Raw genomic sequence first — 15,186 nt, 5'->3', positions numbered from 1 at the left:
TTTGAATTTAGGGACTCACTTTCCACCAAAAGATTATCTATTACTCAGGAGAAAGGTACATCCTCTCAAAGCAGCCGGAAGATGATACTTATCCATAAGAACCAGAGTCACAGAAACTTATCACACAGATTGTTCACCTTATAAATGCCTGTTCCAGTTAGTGCACTCCAAGATGAATTCCACTGCCCTATTCTTTTACCATTGTCCAATTTTGAAACTTTCTATCTGTTCAAAATATTTGTTCAGTTTTTCCTGAAATAGTGCTGTGACGTGACCTTAGAATTCCTTCGGAAAATTATGGCATGTTCCAATGACCCGATGTGTTGAGAATGCCTCCAAACTTCTCTTTTCACTGCTTTGGTGCTTTGTTTCAATTGATCACCCTAAAACTCCAAACTAGAATGAAGTGTCTTTCCATTCTCACAGTTTCAAAACTCCTGAGAACTTTAAAAAAACAATAAAGTCATTTACGCTCTCGTTAGCCACTGTAAGTCAAGGTCTAATGCTGAACCTCTCCATCCCCGGCATTATCCTAGTAAACTTCAAATATGTCAGTTAAAGTAACCTTAGTCATAAAGGCTAGAAGTACCAAAGAATGGACATATTAAAAATAACCTCACAAAATATTTCAGCCATACAGAAATTCTGCAAATTCAAAAATAACCCAGGTCAGTCATTTTGCTTTTACTTGAGTGAGAACAGTAACTTTGGCTTAGTGCCTTGAGACTCCAGAGCATGACAATGAAAGAAAAGGGGAAGACATTATCAGGAAGAGACAAAAGCACAGGAGAAGAAAACTGCTTGGTGATACCACGAATGTGAATAACATAAGGAGGAACGGTTTCAGCACAATGGAGAAACAGAAGACTGCAGCTCTGGAGTAAAGGAGAAGTTGATGAAGAAAGCCAGATCCTCCAGTGAGTGAAAAGTGTGAGCAAATCTTCTTCACACTGGGTATAACTCAAAGATACTTAGCAGCGGAGCAGTAAAATGGAAACACACGTGATTACGGAGGCTGTGTAACTCACCAGGTTCCTCCAGCAGCTAATTTTAATAGTACACCTTTAATTTGCATGGAAAGCAGGTGAAAGAAAAGAGGATATTGGGATTTACTAGATGTGAAATTAATTAAGGCAAAACAACAGAGTTCCAGCTCAAAAATTAAAAATTAATTTTAATTTGGACTGATTTTGATTATTGTAATGTGGGACTGGAGAGGATCCACAAACCCCAGACAAAACTGGCTAATGATTTAACAGAGAAATCTATTCAAAGTATTGCGTGATTTAGATATGAAGTTCATACTGAGTTGTAAACTGATAGGATGAGATTATTAATCCACAATAGTCCAGTCAATATGCATCTGACACGCAAGGGATATTTTCTAGAATTTTGAGAAAACAATGTTTTTTTTCCCCTGTACATCTGTGCTAGTCTTGTCTTATAACATCAAAAGGACAAATTAAGAGGAAGAGTTTAAGAAACAAGTAACAGATGTATATAAAAGAGAAGTACCACAGAAAGAAACAGGATCTAAGCTAAAATACATACAGTGGAGAAGAAAAGATATGAATGTCTATTTTGGCTTCTGGTCAGCCATCTGTTCCAGTGGCGAAGGAGTCCCTTGATTTTTAAACCAAGACTCATTTAAATTTGGCAGAGAAGCTACAGGCTGCCTAAGAGGTGACACTCACTGTCCAGAGGCCTCAAAGTTAGGCCAATCCAACAACATGCATTGCATTGTATATGTTGAGTGGTATGGTGGGTATGTGGATAGTGCTGACTTTGGTGGTCCTAAATGAAACTGAAGAACCAGCCTCACACAAGGCAGGTACACGTGGCATCACAACCAGATCTTGAAGAGTCTAGCAGTGGCAATCGAGACCAAGAGTATAGCAACCAACTCCATAGAACAACTAATGCTCTGACACCAGCAGCAGTCATCCGAGAGAGAGGGAAAAGACGAACTAATCTCCCTCCTAAGCCAGAAACAGGACAAATGAACACAGTCCGTGACTGGAAAATGCTGGTGGATGCCAATAAACTACTCACTTTTCCACCAGAAATTGCTACCATCAACCCTAGGCCAGACTTGGTTCTCTAGTCCAATTCATTACAGATCTTCTACATGTGGAACTCACAGTCCCGGGGGAAGATTCAGTGGCTAAAGCATATGAGCACAAGAGGCTACGCAATGCAGATCTAGCAGCTAAAGCTCAGGGACAGGGCTGGAAAACTAAAGTTTGTCCAGTGGAAGTGGGTGTAGGGGATTTATAGCCACACCTACCATCAAATTGCTGAAGGAGCTGGGAATCCATGGTCAGACTGTATGGCAAACCATCCCAGCCACATCAGAGGTGGTGGAAAGAAGCAGTCACTGGATCAAGCGAAAAGACCTCCTCTCCTGGACTCCAAGGCGGCATCAAGAGAGTGGGAGGACACAGCGGGGGCGGGGGGGGAGCGGGGGGACTTTGTGCCAGCAGAAGTCATTGCCAGGTCCTCTAAGGATGTAGTAGGCAAATCAATGAAACATCGAGGAAGGACGGTGCTCACTTGAAAACCCCTGCATGTCAGCCATGTGCCGCTCATAACATCAAGACAGTCTCGAGCAAGTGCTCACGGCCCACTGGCATGAGAGATAGTAACATCTTTTTGATTTAGGTGATCCTGAATGAAGACTACAGAAAGTACAGCCAGTTGCCCGAACAAAAATGTAGACACAAGCAATCAGTAATGCCACAAGCATGGTGACAAAAATCAATTGCTGGCATCTGAGGCAGAGCTTAGTGACCACTGTTGCAATGTTTCCAACAATCCGCATTTTGGATGAAATTACAATCAGTGTTGAAATCATGTTCAGAGATATTTCAAAGCAATTTTAATCTGCAGCCCAACATCAGTTGCTACCCTCACTCTGGGGCAGCCCCAATGACCCTCATCTTGCAAAATGCACACCAAATGCTAAGGTGTGGTCACCTGGTGTAACTGAGTGACATTCAATAAAAGAGTATTGCAGAATGTGGGTATTAATATTTGCAACTCTGTCATCTCTCCATTTTCAGGAGCAATGCCTTGTGGAATAGACCAATAAAAATGGCAGCATTTACTTTTAGACCTATGTAGTGGCCCTGGATGACCATGAAATGGAGCAGATAGATAGGTCTTTTCTCTTCAAAGAGTCTCCTCTGAAAGGTCGGCCTTGCTGAGTTGTAAAAGTATGGGAGGACACCTTTAAAGCATTACTAGCAACACCAATAAAATCTGGAAAAAGTTGAAATGCAGTTTCATCTGATCACATGCATGGTTGGGAGGACTAAAGGTATTCTTTCATTCTTTCTTCCACTAGGATGATAAGCAGGTCAATAATGCACGAATGTAAACAATCTCCTTACCCTTGCAAGCACCACGGAAGAACTGAAAGTATCCCAAAAATTATTTTTAATTTCTTTCTGAACCTTTTGTAGTTTTGTAGTGAAACTCTCAGTGCCTGGGTTCTAACTCCAGGAGTTAGCTGCTGCTTTATTTTTCCAAAGAAATGGTGTCAGCCATTTACCATAATTAACTTGATTTCGCCATCAGCAGGAAATCACTGGCGATGGCTGTAGCTGCGTCCAGGTTCAGCGGCAGTTGAGTCGGAAGTTAAGTTGGGCAACCGGTATCACAGCTGTTCTCCCAAACCCATACACTAACGTTCACTGAACTCTACGACTTGATAAGGATCATAGCTCCCCATGTTTATCAGTGCCACCACAGGCCACTTACTGTAGCTTGTACTGTCATTTTACTTTTTTTACTTGAAAAGATCTATTTTTAATCAGAAAAATTAACAAAAAAATCATTCCTTCCATTAGGGTGCCACCCTGGTGGCAAACTGTCTCCATCATTAGAGAGTGGAACAGATGGCTTACTGTGATGGAATAGGGTTTGCTTTCTGCAAAGGTTCTGAACTCAAACGAAGGTTTAAAGCCTTATCAGATTTAAATAGCCACAAATACTTTCACTAAAGGGAGGTAATACTGTAACTACCCAATCTTCAAATACTAGTTTACTTCCCAATTTATTTTCCGCAGGGAGTTTCAGCTGCCAATACCCACTATTTGAGTGGTAATTCCCCTCTCCCTACCAAGGAGGAGATACTTCCAGCTAACAAAATAGTTTAAACTACAGTTCCTTTATTTACAGAGTTACCCACTTGAATCCACACACATTTAAACCTCACAGAATATTTCCATCTTAAATATTTATTTCCCAATTACAACCCATTTCTAAAACACAAAGTATTTCATTAACTCAAAGGATATCCAAAACACAGGTACAATTCCAATGAACTAAAAAGATCTACCATGATGCGAGTCGTTCGTCTCAGAAGCAAAAACTAGAAGAATGTGTTCTATTCATCCCATCTTCCTATCATTCTTCTTGATGTTCTTCAACCACTCCTAATAAGCCTGAACTGCTCTCCACATTTATATACTTTTTCGACCACTTGGGTGATATGAAATATCCTAAGATGTCCTTTCAATACAAATGGTCTAAAAGCATTGTGGAAACATAGTTCTTCAGCTACCCACAATTAATGCTCGAAAGCTGTGAAGTTAAGTTCCTTGAACAAATAAAACCTTTCAGCTGTAAACACATCATAGTTATTGCGGTGCTAAATAATGTTATCCGTCTGTTCTGCAAGCTTCCTTGAACCAAACAACTTAATAGTCAGCTTGTCTGTTTGAAACAACCCATTGTCTTATACTCATCTTAAGAAGTAATAAAGCAGGTGTAGTGAGCTAAACCTTACTTCTCCCAGACAGAACATTTATGATCCACAAAGCTTGTTTGCAAAGCTGGACTTTAGAGAATACTTGTTTTAACCTCAAGATGATTAGTGCTTGCCATTTACATTTCAAGAACTGGAGACTGACTTCCCTTTACAACCGGAAGTCAAACAATTGTTATTTAGAAGCTCACTTACATCTGTTTGTGATCTTACAAGTATCGGTTGCTGCAGTTTGAAAGCAAGGTTAGCAAAGAAGGAAAAAGAGGCCTACTGGAGTGAATATTCATCACATTACTCTAAGCCTCTCAAAGCCATAAGGCCATAAGATATAGGAGCAGAATTAGACCTTTTGTCCCATCGAGTCTGCTCTGCCATTTCATCATGGCTGATCCATTTTTCCTCTCAGGCCCAATCTCTTGCCTTCTCCCCGTATCCCATCATGCCCTGACCAAACAACAATCTATCAACCTTTTCCTTAAATATACATAGAAACTTGGGCTCCACAAAGAATCCCACAGATTCACCACTCTCAAGCTAAAGAAATTCCTCCTCATCACCATTCTGAAAAGACTCCCATGTATTCAAGGCTGTGTCCTCTGGTCTTAGACTCTGCCACCATAGGAAACACATCCACTCTACCAAGGCCTTTCATCATTCGATAGGTTTAACTGAGATCACCCCGCATTCTTCTGAATTCCAGTGAATACAGGCCCAGAGCCATCAGATGCTCTTCATATGACAAGCCATTCAATCCTGGAATTCATTTCCCTGAACCTCCTTTGAACCCTCTCCAGTTTCAGCACATCCTTTCTAAGATAAGAGGCCCGGAACTGCTCACAATACTCCAAGTGAGGCTTCACCGGTACATTATAAAATCTCAACATTAAATCCTTGCTTTGAGATTCTAGTCCTCATTGCATTTGCCTTCCTCACTATAGACTCAAACTGCAAATTAACCTTCAGGGAATCCTACACAAGGATTCTCAAGTCCCTTTGCACCTCAGTTTTTTGTATTTTCTCTCCATTCTACAAATAGCTACAATTGGCTAGCTGTCTCAGATGGCCTTTACTTAATTTATTCTCTTGCCTGGCCTGGATGTCAGCTTGCAACAACTGTCTAATTCATCTGCATGAAGTAACAGTGGAAGTTAATCCATTCTACACCAGCATGTGATAGTGCAAAGAGACATGCAAAACCTTGATACCCTTCATCTTACAATCATAGTTTTTAAATGATTTATTCTGTTCATTCATGCCTACATCTAGAAAGTGATATATATTATTACCTTGTGCTCAGTACGACTAGTAATTTTTGAAGCCTTTTGTGGCTATGTTCACGTCATTATAATGACTCACTCAAAAATGCCTAAACAATTTCACACTGAAGTAACTGTATTCCTCTGCTTTCCCACCAAGGAATCCAAAGACAAGGACTCCCTTTATGTTCATGTCCATGAATTGTGCTCTGCTCTGTCCATTTGTACAGTTTTATTGTTAGGCTTATGTGATTCAGACTAACTTGTCTATTCCCACCTTAGCCCTGTATGTTCTTGAGATGTGGGTTCAGGTCTATAGTAAAATGGTTGAGAGAATGATGGAAAGTGTGATGGAAGCATTGTAAGAGCTAGAAATTTAAAGTTATGTTCCATACAAAATCTGGCAGTGTGGATCTTTGTTTTACAAAAACAATTCATTTGCCTGGATTACAATATGGTAGTCCCCCTCCCTCACACCGCCCATTTCTTAGCAGTTAAGAATAGAGATACTGTGGAGTGTGTTGCACATCATTAACAAGAGGGACAAACCTTGTCACCAGGTAGAGAACAGAAACCGGGCTGGGAGGAAAAGGGTCAACCTAGACAGCCCCTCCGTCTGGCCTGTCCATGAAGTACTCATCCAAGTTCAATGTCAGTATCGATATTCCTAATTCCACATTCATCAAAAGTCCGTCACCTTCTTCACAATCATAGTGCTACTAGGATGCAGCAGAAGTGAAACGCCAATACCAAACAGCTATTCCAAATGAAATCTTGCCACGTATTACGAAGTCAACTAGTCACCATTCCACCTTTGCACTGTTTGTTTGACTGTACAATTCCCCCGTGGATGGCTGTGTCAATGGTAATAGGAGGCTGTTGATTTTCAGTGTAGGGGATCCAGATGGCTTTGGAAAATGGCTTGGGGCAGCTCTGAACCTAGTTTCAGTCTACACTTTGCCAACCGATTCACAGGTCACAGCCAGCAGACTGGTGAAGTGGGTAATAGAGGGAGTACAAAAGCTGTCATTATGAGAGGATACCACATTCATGTTCCTGAGACCAACTGCCACTCTCAATAAATTGCTCAATTACTGTGAGATTTTCAAGCTAATTTACCACTGTAAACTGTGATAGGATCTTCACTGAGGATGTTGAGTGTCTTCTGCTTTACTGCAGAACTTCAGACCTGTGAGTTTTATTTCTGTGGTGGGCAAACTATGGGAAAGGATTCTTAGAGACAGAATTTATAAGGCCATAAGACAGAGGAGTAGAATTAGGCCACCTGGCCCATCGAGTCTGCTGTGCCACTCAATCATGGCCGATCCTTTTTTTTTCGCCTCTTCAACCCCATTTCCTGGCCTTCTCCCTGTAACCTTTGATTCCATGTCCAGTCAAGAACTCTGCCTTAAATACACCCAACGACCTGGCCTCCACAGCTGCATGTGGCAACAAATTCCACAAATTCACCACCCACTGGCTAAAGAAATTTCTCCGCACCTCTGTTTTAAGGCCTCCAACCTGAGGCTGTGCCCTCTTGTCCCATACTCTCCCACCATGGGAAACATCCTTTCCACATCTACTCTGTCTAGGCCTTTCAACATTCGAAAGGTTTCAATGAAATCCCCCCCCCCCATCCTTGTAAATTCCAGCGAGTACAGACCCAGAGCCATCACACTTTCCTCGTATGATAACCATTTCATTTCTGGAATCATCCTTGTGAACCTCCTCTGGACCCTCTCCAATGCGAGAACAGCTCGTCTAATTTGAGGAGCCCAAAACAGTACACAATACTCAAGGTGAGGCCTCACCTGTGCCTTATAAAGCCTCAGCATCACATCCCTGCTCTTGTATCCTACAATTTATATGCATGTGGAGAAGCGTAGCGTTAGTCAGTGTGGTTTTGTGAGGGGCAGTTCATGCCTCACAAGCCCAATTAAATTCTTTGAGGAAGTGGGAAAGCAAATTGATGAAACGACAACAATGGATGTGGTCATATCGACATTTGTGAAGCACTTAACAAGGTTTGCCATGGTAGGCTTTACAGAAAGTTAGCAGGCATGGGATCTAGGGAAACTTGGTTGTGTGGGTTCCAAATTGGCTTGCTCACAGAAGGCATAAGGTGGTAGTTTATGGAGTGTATTCTATCCGATGGTTGGTGACCAGTGGTATGCCACAGAGATCTGTACTGGGATCCCTGCTCTTTAAGACTTTATAAATGACTTGGATAAGGAAGGATGGGTTAGTAAGTGTGCACATGACATGAAGGTTGGTGATGTTGTGGATAGCTTAGAAGGTTGTCACAGTTTACAAAAGAACATTGATAGGATGCATAGCTGGGCAGTGAAGTGGCAGAAGGAGTTAGAATCATAGAAACATAGAAAACCTACAGCACAATACAGGCCCTTCGGCCCACAAAGCTGTGCCGAACATGCCCTTACCTTCCACATAGCCCTCTATTTTACTGAGCTCCATGTACTTGTCCAGGAGTCTCTTAAAAGACATTATCGTATCCCCCTTCACCACTGTTACCGGCAACCCATTCCACGCAGTCACCACTCCCTGTGTAAAAATACTTACCCCTGACATCTCCTCTGTACGTACTTCCAAGCACCTTAAAACTGTGTGCTCTCATGCTAGCCATTTCATCCATGGGAAAAAGTCTCTGCCTATCCACACGATCAATGCCTCTCATCATCTTATACACCTCTATCAGGTCACCTCTCATCCTCCGTCGCTCCAAGGAGAAAAGGCCGAGTTCACTCAACCTATTCTCATAAGGCATGCTCCCCAATCCAGGCAACATTCTTGTAAATCTCCTCTGCACCCTTTCTATGGTTTCCACATCCTTCCTGTAGTGAGGTGACCAGAACTGAGCACAGTACTCCAAGTGGGGTCTGACCAGGGTCCTATAAAACTGCAACATTACCTCTCAGGTCTTAAACTCAATCCTGCAATTGGTGAAGGCCAATGCACCGTATGCTTTCTTAACCAGAGAGTTCAATCTGGAAAAGTATGAAGACTTTGGAAGGTCAAACGAGGGCAGAGTGCAGGTTTCCTAGCAGTGTGGAGAAAAAGTGGGATTTTGAGATCCACTTCCATAGATCCCTTAAAGTTGCCATGTAAGATGATAGGGTGGTCAAGAAGGTATACAATGTGTTGGTCTTCATTAGTCAGGTGACCTCAAGAGCTGTGAACTGTATAAAACTTTAGTTAGACCACACTTGGAATATTGTTTTCATTTCCTGGAGCCCCACTATGGGAAGAATGTGGAAGTTTCAGAGAAATTGCAGAGGAGACTTACCAGGACACTGCCTGGATTAGAAATCATCTCTTATAAGCAAAGCTTGGGAGAGGAGACGAGAGGTGACTTGATGGAGGTGTATAGGATGATGAGAGGCATTGATAGAGTGGACAGACAGCACTTTTTTCCCAGAATGAAAATGGCTAAAACAAGAGGGCATAATTTTAAGGTGATTGGAGGAAAGTATAGGGGGATGTCGGGGGTAGATTTTTTGCACAGAGAGTAGTGAGAGCGTGGGATGCGCTGTTGGGGTGGTGGTAGAGGCAGATGCATTAGAGACATTTGAGAAACTTTTAGATAGGCATATGGATGAAAGAAAAATGGAAGGCTATGTGGGAGGAAAGATGTTAAATTAATCTTGGAGCAGTTTAAAAGGCTGGCACAACATCATGAGCTAAAGGGCCTATTCTGTGCTGTACAGCTCCATGTTCTATGTTCTATGAAAGCAGAGAATTCAGCTAAACAGGCTTTGCTTATTATTGGGTCTATTGTGTCTAAATTCACTTACGGAACTGGCTACCATTTCCAGTTTGGAATAGTTAGGCAGGGAGCATTATGAAAAACCTTATGCCTCTTCAGTGTTGGATTGATCCACTGCTCTAAAAACTTCTTGCAGGTTTCCTGAAGTATCAATCATTTCACTGCAAACAAACAACAACCTTGCTCATGTTCATGAACAATTTGTACAGCTTAGCGGTCCAGATTCAGAGGCCAGAAAGCTCTGCCCACTTTGACTGTGACCTACACAGCTATATAGCAGACGTCTTCATGGACCGTGCATTCATGGGAAATCACTCCCTCCTTCCACCCCGCTCTACTAATATTAGAAGCCACAAAGCCTACCTGTCCCCAGTGCTGTTGCACTCTGAGATACGAAGCCTTGCTAGCACCTTTCTAGCCATTTTACTGACACTTATTTCAGAAGTGAAGCATAGAAATGGGGAGCAAAAAGGAGTCAAGGCTACATCTCTAGTCAGGGTGGTGCCCAGGAATTTGAATTTACCCAGGAGATTGAGAAGGGAATGACGGTTCCTGAGCTGAATTATCCTGCATTCTATGCTCTACGTTCTATATATAACAATAGAGATGGTGGCCAAGTATTATCTGACATAGCTCAACGTCAGGTCTTTGTCAAGAAGGATGAGGAAAATTATTTCACTGTACAGAACATCCTTGCTGATTGATAAGTGACATTGCAAAGGGAAGCATCAAAGGAATGTAAGCAGAGGCTTTCAGTCATATAACAACGACTAAGATGCTGGAAGCAATGTAGGATGAGGCAAGGGATTGAAGTTAAAAACACTTCTCAGATTTTTTTTAAAAAATTGCGGACGAGTCTGGACAAGTTGTGGAGCAAGGCCCAAAAATGATTAGATAAATCAGTTGTCACCACACTAGTTCTGGTCCGGTTCCCTCAAGTAGATATGAAGTGACAATATAGGGTTTCAAGACTTGCTGAAGATGAAGAGAAGTTTGGCAGCTGCAGAAATGTAGTGGTGACTTTTTATAAGTGCAACTACGAGTAGATTGGGATAGAGTTTATTCCCCAGCGGTAGGCTCAGAAAGATTTGGGCTCGGAGTGGGATGAGGAATAATGGGTGTACAACAATCCAAAAAGGTCTTCAGAGATATCTTTGTGACTACAAGACTACAAGAAACAGCAAGATCACAAGAGCATCTGTGAATATAGGCTAAGCAGTTTACGTAGGGTGAACGATGAAGGGAGTCTCAGAGGCTGAAAAATTCAGAATTGATAAAGTGTGAAGAGTTCAGCATCCAGAAACAGTACAGATAACACTCAGTTGTCATTTATCATGGTGCCACACACTTAATGATTATCATTGCTTTTCTTGGTGGGGTTCTTCCTGCAAGGAGAGGAAACCATAGATGACAGTCTCCATAGGAGAGGCAGGGAATGGAACAAATTACACATCCGAGGATCTTCCACCTCCCAGGCTTACAGCTAATTTAGACTAGCTCGTGTAAACCAAATTCCAGCATTTATACGATCACATTTGCTGCTTTTATTCCAGTGACAGAAATGCGGATCCATGAAAATTTTGCTCTACTTTCCTTCTTTATTGGGACCAGTGAGAAGGACTTAGCAGTAAAGCTAATCGGTGTTAGGTTAAAGACCCACCATCGTAACAATTGCGTATCTGGATGCCTCTTTGTGATAGCGTGCTTAGATTCACTGTTTGAAATTCAAAGTTCAAAAAGTTAAAGGTCAATTTATTATCAAAGTACATATATGTCACAATATACTACTCATTTTCTTGGCGGCATCCACAGTAAATACTAAATACAAAGAAGCACAATCGAATCAATGAAAAACTGCGCACAGGACAAACAACCAATGTGCAAAAGACAACAAACTGTGAAATGCAAACAGAATTAATAAAATAAGAAGAAGAAATGAATAAACAATAAGTATCAAAAACATGAGATTAAGAAGTCTTTGAAAGTGCCTTAAAGGAAGATTGTCTCCCTTTAATGAATTATCACTGGATTACTCGCTATCATATTAAGTGTGGAATTGAGAAGGGTTTTAACTTCTCAGCAAGTGTGGTTGGTCCTCATTAGTCAGGGGATTGAGTTCAGGGGTTGTGAGACACAAGGAAACTCTGGTTAGACCACACTTGGAATATTGTATTCAATTGCGGTCTTCTCTGGAATCTCTAGAGAGGGTGCAGAGGAGATTTACCAGGGTGCTGTCTGGATTAGAGAACGTGTCCTGTGAGGAAAAGTTGAGTGAACTTGGGCTCCTTTCTTTGGAGTGAAGGAGAATGAGATGCAACTTGATAGAGGTGTATAAGGTTATGAGAGGCACAGTTAGAGTGGGCAGACAGCACCTTTCTCTCAGGATGACAATGGTCGATATCAGAAGACAACCATTTGAGGTGGATGGCAGAAAGTTCCAGAGAAACGTCGGAGGTTGTTTTATTACACTGATAATGGTAAGTGCCTGAACACACTGCCAGGGATGGCCGATACGATAGGGACATTTAAGGGACTCTTAGATAGGCACATGGATGTAAGAGAATTAGAGGGTTATTGGCTGTGAAGGGTTAGATTGATGGTGAAGTAGGTTTATACAGGTCAGCACAACATTGTGGGCAGAAGAGCCCATACTGTGTTGAATTGCTCTATGTTCTATGATGTAACATCACAGGATTTTTTATTGAAAGGAGAAGATAGAACTATCACAGATAAACTGGCCTGTTCCAACGTTTAAAAAATATTGTATATCACTCTCGTACCACTCCAGAAACCATCTGAGTTGCAATTGTAGATTTACCTTGAATCTTCACCTTGACTAGAGCCAAGTGATCCTGGCTTCAGTGAAGAGATTACAGAGGGGCAGGTGCCACATAATAACACCGCTGGAGGCACCTACTGGAGTCACATTTCTTACACTTTCTACACTGTTCCCTTGGGATTGCTTGGCATTTCCGAGATGGCTGATGAGGCAAATGTGGAAATGCAGATTTTTCCATAAATGGAGCAGGAGACCGAGTCTAACCTTCAGAACTAAATGGGGAACTGCTCAATCTACAGTGGCTGCACTCCAAGGCCAAAGTCATCCAAGTCTCAGTAGCTGAGCTGCAGTATGTAAACAAAACTTGTGTTTATGCACTCTCTGAGGCCATATTCCAGGACTTTGTTGGCTCGTTCACCAAAGTATTTGAAAAGATTGGCCTTACATTCCATACCTACAAGACCAAGGCCCTCTCTGAATCACACTACTCCTTGACAAGAATGAAAGCTTGGAAGGCATGGACCTGCCTCCACCCCTGCCCCTGAGAGCTCATTCCATACAGGGAGAAGGCAGGAGATTGGGGCAGAGAGGAAAAGTGGATCAGCCACGATGACATGGCAGAGAAGACTTAGTGGGCCAAATGGCTTAATTCTACTCCTATGTCTTATGGTCTAATTCCATTTACCCACCATCCTCTCATGTGAAAACCTTGCCCCTCTGAAACTTATTCCCTCTTTAACCTGTGCTCTCTAGTTTTAGACTCCCTACCCAGGGAAATATTCTGTGATCATCCACCTCTCTATACTAGCAAGTATACCTTTCTAAATTCATCCTTCATCCTCCTTTGCTCCAGTAAAATCAATCCCATCATTACTGGTCTCTCTTTTCAACTCTGCTCTCGAGGCCAGACAACATTCTTGTGAATTTTTTCTGTATCCTCTCTAGCTTAGTCATATTCTTCTTATAGTGTGACAACTAGAACTACACATAATATTCCAAATGTGGTCTAACCAAATTTATGTACAGCTGCAACATGATCTCTCAACTTCTGTACGCAAAGCTTTGGCCAAAGAAGGCAAATGCCCTATTTGTTTTCTTCACCACCTTGCCTATCTGTTTGCCACTTTCAGGGAATTATGTGCTTGTTCCTCTTGACCTCTGGTCAGGGCCCTGCCATTCTCTGTGGATTTCATGGCCTGGTTTACTTTCTCAAAATACATAGCTTGTCTGACTTAAATCCCACATGCTATTACTTTGCCCACCTCTCTAGCTTATAAATATCCTGTTATAACCACAAATAATCTTCTTCACTCTCCACCATAGCATTAGTTTTGATGTTATCTACAGACTTACTAATCATAGCACCTATGTTCTCACCCAAATCGTTTAATATAGAGTATGTGACAAACCACATGGGACCAGGCATTAATCCCTGTGGCACTCTATCACAGTGTTCCAATCTGAAAAACGACCTTCCTCTACCACCCTCTGCCTCCTATATTGGATTTGCATCCAGTTGGCAAGCTCACTTTGATCTCATGTGTTCTAACCTTCTAGGCAAGTCTACTGCATAGGACCAAGTCAAATGCCTTACTGAAGTACACATAGACGATATCTACCAGGAGAAGTGGTACCTGCCCTCCTATATAATTCTGAAATTAGGATGATATACAATAGGCACCTCAAGACAATGGAAAATTGTGGCAGCACTGTTTTGGCAAAATATAATGAGAAGCAGATGAACAACAAAGGTGAGGAAACCAGAGTGAATAATTTATTCGCCACTTCTGGCTGAACATTGCAGTCACATGACAGACCCTGCTATTATTCAGTAGGAGGATGGTTCTTGAAGTCTCCTCCTCCCATTACTTAGTTGTCCACTGCTCCTGATAACTAGATACCACTGCAGAGTTTCACCATGATCCAGTTACTTAACCGTACATCCTTATCTGGCACGGAATTTCAAATTAAAATCCACCCACTCTTGACCTGTGCAGCATTAAGTCACTGTTCAACCTGCTTAAAAATGTGTAGCACAGTTTAAGCTGAATTAATAGCTTGATTCCAAGCTCTAGATTTGAATGAGTTTTGAAGAATTTAAATTTTATTAGTGAAACATAACTGGAATATTCAAGGAAGTCTGCCTGGTCTGAATAATGCTCAGCGCTCAGAATAAGTCATCGATTCTGTTAAATGCATCAAAGACAAAATGAATTTTATTGTCATTTGCACAAGTACATGTATGTGCAGATTTAATGAAAAACTTACCTGCAGCAGAATTACAAGTACTGTATGTAGCATCATATAAGCAGCATTCACAAGAAAAGCATATATTAAATGTAAATTGTATAGAATTTTCACGAAAATTGACATAATTAGATCAAAACTAAATCAAAGACCATTTTAGTTTACTGCAAAGTGGTCATCCAAGTGGTCAGAGTGTTGCTAAACTGCAGTGATTTGGCCTTTACAAGTTAGTTCAGGAACTGAATAGTTGAAGGGAAGTGGCTGTTCTTGAACCAGGTGGTGCAGGACTTCAGGTTTCTGTACCTTCTGCTCTGTGGTAGCTGCGAGAAAATTACACAGCCCAAATAGT

This window comes from Mobula birostris, chromosome 2, assembly GCF_030028105.1.
Source record: "Mobula birostris isolate sMobBir1 chromosome 2, sMobBir1.hap1, whole genome shotgun sequence".
In the NCBI taxonomy this organism is placed as follows: Eukaryota; Metazoa; Chordata; class Chondrichthyes; order Myliobatiformes; family Myliobatidae; genus Mobula; species Mobula birostris.
The sequence above is the reverse complement of the archived record's forward strand: the minus strand, read 5'-3'. Positions refer to the sequence as shown.